Source organism: Cavia porcellus, unplaced genomic scaffold (assembly GCF_034190915.1).
Source record: "Cavia porcellus strain 051 isolate PalLab524CR breed Dunkin Hartley unplaced genomic scaffold, mCavPor4.1 scaffold_17, whole genome shotgun sequence".
Classification (NCBI taxonomy): Eukaryota; Metazoa; Chordata; class Mammalia; order Rodentia; family Caviidae; genus Cavia; species Cavia porcellus.
The window spans coordinates 9,159,013-9,171,640 of NW_026947500.1; the positions used below are offsets into that span (position 1 = coordinate 9,159,013).

At 37.1% G+C, this 12,628-nt stretch overlaps 1 long non-coding RNA gene across 3 annotated transcripts in view; it reads right to left on the minus strand.

Annotated features, from left to right (window-relative positions):
• Positions 1–6,457: 6,457 nt before the first annotated feature.
• LOC134471173 (uncharacterized) overlaps positions 6,458–12,628 on the minus strand; it is a 159,830-nt gene continuing 153,659 nt past the window's right edge. For all 3 annotated transcript variants that reach the window (XR_010040484.1, XR_010040483.1, XR_010040482.1), the window contains one exon: positions 6,458–6,815. This is a non-coding gene — a long non-coding RNA (uncharacterized LOC134471173). The remainder of the gene's footprint in view (positions 6,816–12,628) is intronic.

Below are 12,628 nucleotides of genomic sequence, written 5' to 3' on the forward strand. Positions count from 1 at the left end.
ACTAGAGCAGTAAACACAAACAAACAAACAAAAAAACTCTTCCAAAGTAAACTTCCACAAGGTAGCTGAGTACTGTCCTAAGCAAACACAAAAATGAGCAAATCTGTACACATATAGAACAGCTTAACCATATAGGACTCAAATAATTGAGGAAAGGATATATTGAACACATAAGTTATTCCCAGATGGATCTACAGACTTAAATTCCAATCAAAACACCAAGAAAGTGTTTAATGGAGTAAGCAGAAGTAGTCTCAAACATAGATAGAAGTACAACTCTCCAGAAACAGCTATGATTTCACAAAGAAGAATGAAGTGAAAGAATCACCCACATATAAAACTTACTATAAAGCTAGTGTAGTAGAAACAATGAAGTGTTGTTAGTCTAAAGATGAACAACAGTTCAATAAAAATGAAGAGCTCATAGGCACCAGTCACTTGTGGAAAAATACCTAATAATTATAGGCAACATTAAGGTAAAAGGCACAGGACAGCATGAAGGTTAAGAGGACAAACTCTGCGGCTAGAATGATGTATTAAAATCTCAACTCTACCACTTCTCAGTCATGCTTTAATTTACGCATTGTTTTAGTCAGTTTTCCAACACTGTGACAAAACACTTGCAAGAAACAACTTTAGAGGAAAGGTTCATCTTGGTTGGTGGTTTCAGGGGTTTCAGTCCATAGTCACCTGGCTCTGTTATTTCCAGCTTGTGGTGAGTTGGAACATCGTGGGGGGAGAACATAGTAGGGCAAAGCTGCCTGCCTCACAGTGGCTGAGAGCAGAAAGCAAGAGGAAGAGCAAAAGAGGTCAGGAATGAAACGCAGCTGAAGACTCACTTCTTCCATCTAAGCCCTACTTCCTAAAGCTTCCAGTATCCTCCCCAATAATGCCATCAAATCATAAATCTATCAATGGATTAATCCACTCATTAAATTAGAGGCCTTATAATCCAATAACCTTCCTAAAGGCCCCACCCTGCTACACTAGGTACCAAACTTTCTTTTTTTTTTGTCTTTTTCATTTTTATCAGTACTGGGGATCAAACTCATGACCGCCTGCTTGCAAGGCAGGTGCTTATGCCGCTAAGCTAAACCCCCAGCCCCCTAGGTACCAAATTTTCAACACTTGATCTTTGGAGAGGCTTTGCAGATGCAAACCCTTACTGTTTGCCTAAAAAATTAGATGTTAGTGATTCATATCTCTGAGACATAAATTCCTTCTGGTATTCATGCTCTTATATCCTCCCTCATGGAATCATCACTAGACTTCTACTACCATAGGTCACTGAGAATGTGGTGGTGTGACTTTCAAGGGTAGGTGTCATGAGTACTGCAGCTTTTATCATGAGTTCTCCAATCAGTCTCTCTGTGGGTAGCCAGATACCATACTGCAAAGACACTCAAGTGCCCCCAAGAGAGGCCTGGTAGAGAGGAAGAGGACTCACCCAATAGCCTACAACAACTGTGTAAGTATATCATTCTGGAAGAGAAATATTTTTCTTCAATCTTGGCTTTAATTACTATAGCATTATGTCAGCAAAGATCTAAGAGAGTTTCTGATACTTTGCAGGCCCTGAATAAATTATTAGCTTTACTAATATGGTCATTGTAAGATGTTGGAGATTCAACAAAAACAAAAAAAAATCATGTAAAAAGAACCCAACTCTGTACTTACAAGACAATCTCTATTGTCTTTGCATTCTTAAAATCTAGTATGAATTCAACAAATTATATTAACTGAGTGTCAAATCTCTGAAAAGCATGGTTCCAGGTAGTGGATGAACGAATAAATGCCTAAAGCCTTCCAAATGTTTCATTAAAACAGTTTATAGTAGAGTAATTAAAATTCTCACATAGAAAAAATGAAAAATCAAGACTTAAAATGATATTTAAGCAAGTCTAAATTTCTCCTCTATCAGAAAATCTAGTTTATCACACTGGAGGAACACTTTGTCCTTCTCGTTTTTATCCCTAAAACACTGAGGGGCTGAAACAACGTGGGAAGGAAGTTACACTAGCGTGAAACTCAAGTAACCAAATCTTAACATTATCTTTGTGTATTCTGTTGTGCTGTTGAAACTCTTATCTCTACAGGTTAATTTAAGTTACACTGGATTTTTTTTATGAATCTGATATATATTTTTAACATGTAGGAATATGTATCTTTAATTTTCTTAATTCAATCATCCATTGAGAGACAAAAGAAAGTTGTTTCTGTAAGCAACTTAGAAAATATTCTTGGACACTATTTTAACAGTACGTGGCTTTGAAATTACACAAACATTTTCATCTTGACATGGATATGAACTTCTAGTTACAGGTAGTCTTAATTTTGCATATTTTCAATATGCATTGGACTCTTGAAATATGGTTTAAACAATACCAATCTTCCAATAACGACTTAAATTTCTAACAGTGTATTAATCATGAGTATAATAATTACATAAAGTACAAACTTCACTGCTAACTCTTCAGGTGACAAGTCAGTCCATAAGACTGAATATGCATCATGATCAGTGACTAACTACATCACTTCTGTCAGTTTTTCATGGAGCCCTATCTGCTATTTAACTCATACACAGATACAAAACCATGTCCTGATGTCACTTCCTTTTCTACAAGTGAAAAACCTTATAACACTTTTAAAAAGTTTGTGATCAAAAGAACAAATTCACTGATAAGAGATGAAAGTACAGAATAAAAACAAAAGTGAAATAAAATGATGTGATAAAAATATTTGAATATGTTGATGATGAGAGAACAATCTTAGGCCTAACCCTAACCCTAACTATGATCTATATTGAAGACTTCCAATAACAATAAAATATAAAAACAAAGTCAGTGCTTCAGCATCTTATGGCTTAAATTGGACATGGAATACAAAGCCACTTAAGGTTGAAATGGAGCGTCTACTTCTCTGTTGGATTGAAGACTATAATCAAAAACAAACTCCAATCAGTTTTGCAAGCTTCAGGCCAAAGCAACACAACTGCCGTGCTAAAAGAAAACTACAATTACAAGAACATTGAAAAAAGACCTTTTATTTCCAGGAAAGGCAGTTTTCATTGTTCTAGAAGTCAGCGTGAGTTGATTAATGTTAAACTATCTGGAGAAGCTATAATTTGGAAAAAGATGACACTGAAGTTGACACATGGATCCTGCAGAGATACAGAAGTAGTTAACACTGCCACCATTGGAGACATTTTAGATAGTCAATGAAGAAACTGGAGGTAAATTTATTAAGATAAATATGGAATGCTGCTGAATTGAGAACAATGAAAATGCACTAAAGGAAACAATGTCAGCAACAAATGGAGTCACACTGAAAAGACTGTCAGAGACATTTTGCAACGTTGAAAGTGCAAAGGAAAAGACGTTGGAAGCTGATGCAAATAATCTTCCAAGGCACAGAGAAGAGGGTGAGTCCATATCACAAGCTAAGCAAACAAGCAAGCACTATTCAAACTGTGCTTGATAAGTTATGTACAAAGCAATAAATATTTTAATTCTAATTCTTCTCATCTTCTAAATATAATTTACAAAAGTAATATTGTTCTTATTTTCTCCACTTCCCTGTACATTTATAGGAAATAGAAGAAAGTCTATAATGTTTGAAAAAAATTAGAAGTCATATAACTATCCCCATTTGTTTATTAAAATCATTTTTATAATTTTATTTTGTACAATCATTTTTACTCTTTTAAACTCCTAGGCAAGGTAAGGTTTGTCTGCATTTGGTAAAGTAGACAGGATAGAAAGAGAGAATAATAACCTGACATATTGTATTTCAATGGTTAACAATATATAGTAATTCTAAATGAATTTTAATTACCTATATTATCTGCTTTTATAAATTCAAAGAATTTCGGGATAAAACAGAAAACTACTTTGGCCTTTTTCCCAGTAGGAATGCAAATTTTCTTTTTGACTGGTAAACCCAAGCGTAGAAAAAGCACTAGACTATGATTGAAGGAGTTCATGTTCAAAACTTGGCTCTACCACAAACTCCCTGTGTGACTTAGGGCAAATTCCTCCATTAATTGTACAAACATTTATTGCCAGACAACCTGCCATGTGCTGTAGATACAAAACTGAACATGATATGGGAGCTGGTCTCAAAGAACTCACAGCCTATTAGAAAAGAAAAATCAGAAATGGTTCCAGTTCAATGTTCATCTATAAATCAGAATAGTACCGTGTACCTCCCAGGGTTTCTGTGAGGATGAAATGACACTGCATGGAAAGAAGGCATTTCGCTCTCAAGCATTATGCAAGTCCTGGCTAGTCTTAGTGTAACTGCAGCATCTGACAAATGATACAATAGCAATTATCTGTTGGTTCCACGAAATGGGCTCCAAACCAGCAGCATCAGCATCACTTAGAAATGTACTCAAAGTATAGGTTCTCAGGTACTGCCTTGGTCATAATGAATCAGAAACTCAGAGTGTTGGTTCCAGAAATCTATGACTAAACAACCTCTGTGGGTGATTCCGATGTAACTAAAGCTTGAGAACCACTATGAGCCATATGTACGTAAGAAAATTAACACAAATAGCACGAGTCCTCACAGGTCTAGAGCCTAGCAGTTATGTGAAACTTAAAGTTTGTTTCCAAATTATCAATGAGGAAATTAGAGTGGCATATGTGAAGCCTTCTAATTGGCCAGAACAAGCAGTAAAATTTCTGCTAGACTAGTCTGAAATCATCCTCTTCTCAAATCTTTCCACTCAGGTAAAAATCAGTGTACAGCTCTTGCCGCTAAAAACTTCAGGGGTTATGAATCTGAGTTTTAACTAAACAGTGTGTATTACAAAAATTCAAATAAGCGTTTGCTGAAAAGACCAAGTAGAAGACAATGCAGTTCTAACATAAGAATGGTGATTAACTCAATTGGAAAATTTTTTCTAAAGAAAACATCAGAATCTATGTTATATTTAGGTCAAAGTCCACAATACTGATGAAGATTTATTCTTGGGAAGAAACCTTTACTTTGCCTTTCAAGAGTTATCTGGATCAATCCAACATAGTGCTACTTGTCATATTTTGAAAAATGTTATTATTTCACTGGTTGAGGACACGGCATCCTCCGGGACAAAATATTAAAACTTAACAGAGATACTTTCATTTTTACAAATGTCCATTGATTATCAACCCAGGAAGTAAAGCAGTGTAGCGCAGATGTTTACAAAAAACCCATTTAAGGCCTACACAGAGCCTAAAATACTCAAAATTACTATATTTTGAGTATTTGAATGAATCCCTAATGTTGGAAAAATAACTAATAATAGCTAATATATATGTATCAATCCTCACATGAGCTCTGGAAAACGAACACTAACATTTCTATCACATAATTGAAGCTGAGGCTTAGGTAAGCTTACAAAAGTGTCAGTATCACTCATTTAGTAAGTGAAAAAATAGAATTTCTAAGTCACAAGTCCTCTCCGTGAGGCTGAATGAAAGAACAGACTCCTATCACCTTCTTTACTCATGAAAGGTAGTACATTACACACACCAGTGTAACTGCTTTAACAAGCCAAAATAGAGATACTCAAGTTGGTATTAGTGGATAACTACTCTTAGTTTAATGACTATGGGAATCTGACAGCTTCTTCTGCTTTCTGAGCTTTTTTAATCACTGCAATTGCAGTTGAGATGTTCATTTCTCTGTTAATAGAATTTACCCTTGATATTGATTAGTTTAGAATAGCGAGATTCCTGGAGCACATAAAGGCTTTGTGCCACTGAAAATTACCTGGCCCTGGACCATATATTGGTTCCTTTATTTTCAACTGAAGCACGGGTGTTAATTAGATGAACTTTCAAGCTGCCAGAGCCAGATTCTGAAGTCCCCAACTGCTGTCAGTCTTCTCATCATTAGCCCTGAAGCATTCTCTATGAGGAACTTCCCATACTTGACATGTCCCTGCTTCTCCAAAATTATTTTAAATGACTTCTTAATTAGAAGTACCATGCTGCCTGTTGCTAATGAAGCAGGTGGGAGCTGCCGAAAACAGGGAGGTCTGAGTCCACTTCCTCCTCTACGAGGACACGTTTCTGACGGAATTGTGTCTCCTCTAGCTAGTGCTGTATCTTTTCACAATAAAATGTGAATTCTTTATCTCTAGGTTGCAGATTTGTGCAGGCATCATCAATCCTAGCTCTACTTAACCATATTTTTATGTTTTTCTTTTCAACAGTGACTTCTGAAAGATACAGAGAGGAGATTATTTCTTCCAGAAAAAAATTATCTGCATGGCCTATGCCTCTAATCCAGGCAATGATTCCTGTATTTTTTTGCAGAAGTACCAAGCAGTCTGCCAGAGGAAGTGATCTCTCATTAGAGAGACTGGTGGCAAGAATTCAGTAAGAAAGCAGGTCCATTCATAGACATCATTTCCTCCCACGTGGGAACAGGAAGACAATAGCATCTCCCTTTGTTAAGAATTCGCTTCACTTTTATTCTTGCTAATTGTTACACTGTTAATTTTTAAGTAAATAAAAACAGAAGAATCATTTCTTAGTTTTATTTACTTTCAGAAACATTTTATGCGTTATCCAACCACTTGCCAGGGAAAGTCAAAGCAGATTGTGATACATATTAAAAGTTGGAGCTTTGTAGTTGTGACAGCAGGAAGCCCCACAGCTTTCCCTCCTGTGCCCCTAGAGCAGGACTCTTCTGATCTGCGAAGGGTCTCCAGTCCTCGTCTGCAGCAAGGATTGCACACTTCCAGTGTCAAGTCACCCTGAAGGCTTTCCATCCACGCCCTTGTCTTGATTGGTGCTTGCCCGCTATAACCATCCTGCACATCCCTTTGAAAGCAGAAAAAACCTTGCTCATCTTCTTATTCACTTTTACTTTTCAGGTAACCCAACCCCACCACATCAGAGAACTTTGCTCATGGCAAACAAATAATTAACAGATGCTTAAAAAATTGAAAATTTAAGGGTAAAAATGTACTACAAATTACTTACTCTATCACTTGCTGCTTTCAAAGATAGCGTTTGTTCAGTATCTCTCTATTCCAGACACTCTGCTAACAGCTTTGTAGACTTTATCTTATGTGTCCATCATAATGATGTATGAAAAAATATATTATTCATCCTCATTTTAGAAAGAAGCAATGTAGTTCCCCCACAATAAGGGAGGTAACATGCTTCTTTTCACATACCAAAGAATGACAGACTCAGGCCTCCTGAATTATCACCAGAGTACTTCGTCTCAGACAAATAGACTAGACTCTCAGGCTGTGCTCACTTCTTGGAATTAAGCCTGATCCAAAAACATACTCACCAGAAATTTGACCAATTACTGAGTTCAAAATCTGCAGAGCTTCGGGAAATTTGGGCGGAAATATTGGACTTAATTAACTGGTAGCTTCTGTGGGTACAAATCCTGTACACATATAGCTACACATACTTTAAGATAATGATTTCCAAAAGCTTGTCCCGATGTCATCTGTACCAGACACATCTGAGCACTCTCTGAGCCTCATGACAGACCTCAGGAGTTAAAATCTCTGTACTGAGCACAGGAATGTATAATTTTTAATAAGTTTCCCAGGAAATAGATTCCTGGGTATATGAAACTTCAAAACTATTATTCTCAGGCCTCAAAGCTGTTTCTGTTGAATGTATCACATCTTCAATGAAGCTTCCTCAGTCTATAGCTTGAGGAAAGGATTTGGCATATATATTTTTTTTTTCAAGATCCACTATTTTTGCAGATCACAAAACAGAAGTTCAAATAAGTTAATGATGTCTCCAAAATCAGATTTTCAGCCAAGCTTCCTGATTCTCAATCTTGGCTTTTTCTGAGACTTCCTTACAATCATTAGAAGTAGTATATTTATATTAGATTACAATTTGCAAAGTATCCTGATAAACGTCTGGTAACCTAGCTGAATAGACAAGACAGACTTTTTACCTGAGAATAAAGGTGAAAAAAGTAATGAACTAAATGTAAAATGATGTGAAATCATTCTGAAATTTTCTATGTATAAACTTACTAAAACAATGAAAGGGAAAATTATGTTGCCTTTTATTGAAAAGTCCTATGTTTATGATTTTATGGCATAGTGTGGAAAATTAACAGGTTATTTTAGTTTCTCCTGTTTTAATAACAACACAGAAAAATCCTTGCTGATATTTTGTTTTTAACAAAGAGCCCACTACAAGTCAACCTTAATGTGTGCTACTGTTCATGTCATGTGTCTCATTTCATATTTGGTGATGAAATGTTAAGTTTTACTTCCCCAAATTTCTTAAAACTTTTTATTCATAAAATAAATACATCTTAATATAGCTAACTACACAAGGAAAAAACTCCTAATCATAGTTTGTTTTCCTTTTTTCACAAAGTGTCAGCAAATTATATTCAGTCAACTAATAGTTCCCCTTCTCTGGAAAATTCAGAACAAGGAAAACAAATAGAATTTTCAAGAAAATAATATGTTTGAAAATATCCAGATACAGTAACCTTGATGTTCAAAACATAAATGACTTTAAAATATTACCCTCATTTCTAGTCTATGGCTTGACTTCAGTCTTATTTATCATATAGTTTGAAAAGACAACAAAAATTTCCAGTTACCCAAAGTATTATTTCTGTCCATACAGTAGCATTTTAAATTTCCACCAGGAAAGTCTTACAGAAGTGCCTACCCAAAGTCCCAGCTGCTGCTGTCTAGAAAGCCTTGTCATCCAACAGCTTTTCAAGTTCCTCCAGTGGAAAAGCAGAGATTAGAACACTGAATGGTGTATCAGCAATGAATGAATGAAAACACCATCATGGGTGATTTAGGAACAACTAGCTCACCGCCTGGAGAATCAGGGAATGACCAGTTAGGTTCTTTGGTTTGAAAAGCTTGAGCATCCTCCCTGAAGGCTGAGTCCAGAGTAAGACCTACCACATTCTGTACCATGAAAGTGTTTAGCCTACAGAGACAAAATGGCTTTGTTCTCTAATTGGTGTTTGAAAAGACATGGTCACAGATAATAGACTGGGCAAAAAGCATAGAAGATTATAAATTTGGTTGAAGGCTATCATCAAAATTTAAACATTTCTTAATTTTGGTCCTATTTGTTAGGTAATTGGTGCATCAAGCTTTGAGAGCTGAAAGATACGCCAAAGAAGATCAAAGATTCAATACAAAATGTAAATCCATGTAAATATTCTGCCCACAGAAATGATAGAGTACTATCAGTTCCACTCACTAAGAAGCCAATGCACTAGCAAATTAATACCCAGAGTGTTTGGAACATAATTAACTTAGTTCATGGATCTAGCTAATCTAGAAGAGAAGTTACTTTTCTCTCATTGCTGAGACAAAATGCTTGACAGCCAAAGTTAAATGAGGGAAGGTTTACTTAACTCATAGTTTGTAGAGGTTTTAGTTCATAATCAGCTGGCTCCAAGGCAGGGTGGCATGGCAGAGGGGCAACCATTCACGGTGGCAGAAGACAGCAAATGAAATAAGGGAAAAGGGACAAGGCTCTTTCTGTCCCTTATATGGTATAAGACCTACCAGGACTAGGATGGCGCCATTCCAGTCAGTGGCCTGATCCCTCAATCATTCACCCTTAATCCCAGGATTGCACCACAAATCAATTTCACATTCTAGATTTATCCACCCCTGAAAACCCCACGCTCCATGACTGTCTGAGACTTTGGGGGGACATCTAGACATAAACCATAATGAGAAGAGAAGAAGAAAAGAGAAGAGAAGAGAAGAGAAGAGAAGAGAAGAGAAGAGAAGAGAAGAGAAGAGAAAGGGAGAGGAACAAAGAGAGGAGAGGGCAGGGGAAGAAAAGCAGAGGACAGGAGAGGAGGGGAGAGGAGAGGAGAGGAGAAGAGAGGAGAGGAGAGGACAAGAGAGGAGGGGAGAGGAGAGGAGAGGAGATTCAAGGGCAAAAGGGAAATTTTCTTCAGAACACAAAGGGGAAATCTTGTTGTTGCCCACTTAACTATCTAGACTATGGCCTTTCCTCTGCCTATATCTATGTCTATATCTGTTGATAATTGTAGCTAATCTAAATCTCATGATCATGAATAAGCTTTCCAATGGGAGACAAGACGCAAAAGTAGAATTTTTAATCCATGCAGAGAATGGAACAGTGATAGAGAGCACAGAGGGAGGCACCATAGCAAGAAACAGAAGAGCAGCAGAGATTCCAGGCTTGGTCAAAGATACAGAGAGGGGAAAAGTAAAACTTAGTACGGATACTCCAACCTCCTAGAATTACAAATCCTCAAAATATCTCATATTTGTTTTAAAAAGGACTTCATGTGGAGAACCAAACGTCTAGCTGTAGAAAACACTCAGCTAGTAGACTGAATATTATTTCAAGTTCTACAGACACAGTTATAAGATTAACTCCAACTTTGGTACCTGCCCTTCCACCCCAAGGACACATGTTTATGTACATATTTCCAAAGGAAATGTTAAATTCATAGTCAAAAAATGACTCTTGTTTCTGCTACTTTAAGTCAGATCAACATATAATAAATTTTTTATTCTATCATTTTACTCATTCTCATTTTTAAATTTTAATTTTTATTAGTAATGTTTGCAGTGCCTAATGATTCCATTTACTGCGGGGAGTTGGTTCCTACACATAGAACATCTTCATCCTTTTTAACACCTCCATCGTCTCCCCGCCCTCTGACGATCTCTTCATCCTTGGATGATTTTCTTCATGTGCATAAACAGAAATTATCGTTCTTTCTTTGCTGCTCACAAGAATGTTTTACAGATAAAACTACCACATGGGAAAGCTCTTCACAAAGCGGAGAACCTGGTATCTATAGAAAGTATTGCTGTTATGATTGATAAACCCACTTAGCAGACATTACAAGACAAGTTACAGTTCAGAGGAGATAAACATATAATAATGGGGAGTTCACCATAATTAAAACAGTCCTGCAAGCCAAGCATGGTGGCACATGCCTGTAATCTCGATACTTGGGAGGCTAAGGCAGGGAAATCTCTGTGAGTTTGAGGCCATCCTATGCTACAAAGTGAGTTCAAGGCCAGCCCAAAATGCATAGTGAAACCCTGTCTTGAAAAGACAAAAAAAAAAAAGTCCTGTGTCCCACTTCAGGTTGGTGATTTTTGTTTACTATACCTGCACCATGCATTGCCCACTGAACACTCCTTTGGAAGTCAGTTTTGAACTCAACTGCTGATGTATCACAACAAATTAATGTTTTTATTTAATCAGGATATTTACAAAACATAAGTATTTCAAGAATCGTAAGTAAATCGTAAACTGACCCATGGAAGATAACAAAAACAATTTCATTACTCAAGACTGATTTCAATTTTCTATTGCTTTCCAAAAATTTCATGACATTGTAAGGCTATGGATTATTAGATTATGATGCACCATATTTTTAATTAAAATTAAACTCCCATGATCTGTCAGGCAATACAAACGAAATCCACAGCATAAGATTCTGAATTAATTTATTCATTCTCTCTCTCTCTCTCTCTCTCTCCCTTTCTCTCTTTTTCCATAAGGAGATTGCTCTAAATTCCCCCACACTACATTTTTACAGTTATGCAGAAATGCTTTTTTAAAATCTCCTTCCCAAAAGTCACCCTAAAAAGTATGAACATGCATAAATATTTACGTATTTTTCAAATTAACTTATGGAGGAAGAACACAAAACATCTTTGAGATTCTCTGGGTATGTTTTATATGTAAATGGGCATAGTTCAGAAATATCTGCCAGTTTGGTCAGGGTTTTGTTTTTTGTTTTTATTTTTATCCTTTTTTTTTAACCAGCATTGGTGATGTCAAAATGTTATGATAGGTAAACCACAAACCAAGCTTTGCCATCAAATTGTGTAGTCTTTGCTAATTTACATAATCTCTCTGGACTTTAGATTACATTCTTCAATAAAATGAAGCAGATAGACTACAATCTGTGAAAAATATCTGTGACAGTCCCTAATTCACTTCAAACAAATAACTTCTCTTCCTTCATAATAATAGATTCACTTGGCTGTGTGGTTATAGAAAATGAAAACTGACTTCCGGGAGAACATGGTGGATAGATAGCAGCAGCCACAGAGGCTCTCTGAGATACCCTGCTTAGAGTCCAGGAATGGTGCAGTGCAAGGAGTCCTAAGCAGGGGGAGATACACACTGCTGACCCAGGAACAAACTAAGCTAAGAGAAACCAACTGGAAACACAATCCCAGTGCTATAACAGGGACAGATAAGGTCTCAGTGCAGAAGCTGGAGCCTGCGCCACTGGAAGCTGTGATTTGAATTTCCTGCTGCCACTGCTATGTCTGAACCGGCACAGCAGGGAGAGAAACTCGCAAAAACTCTGAGTGGGACCCGGCAAACGGAGTTGAGACCGGGACTGGCAGTGAGCCCTACATTGACCTGTGGTGAGTGAGCAGAACAGGGACCTTTCCATAGAGTAGGAGGCTTCAGCAAAGGACATACTGGGACTGGGCAGACTTGCCAGAACAGGATGCTGCAGTGACTTTAGTCGCATATTCCCTTCTCAAGCGGGATTGGTGGGGAGTGCCTAGCCTGGGTGATGCCACTGACTAAGACCCAGTAGGCTAGCCCAAACCAGGTCCCAGCGACTGGAGGTACACCCTAGC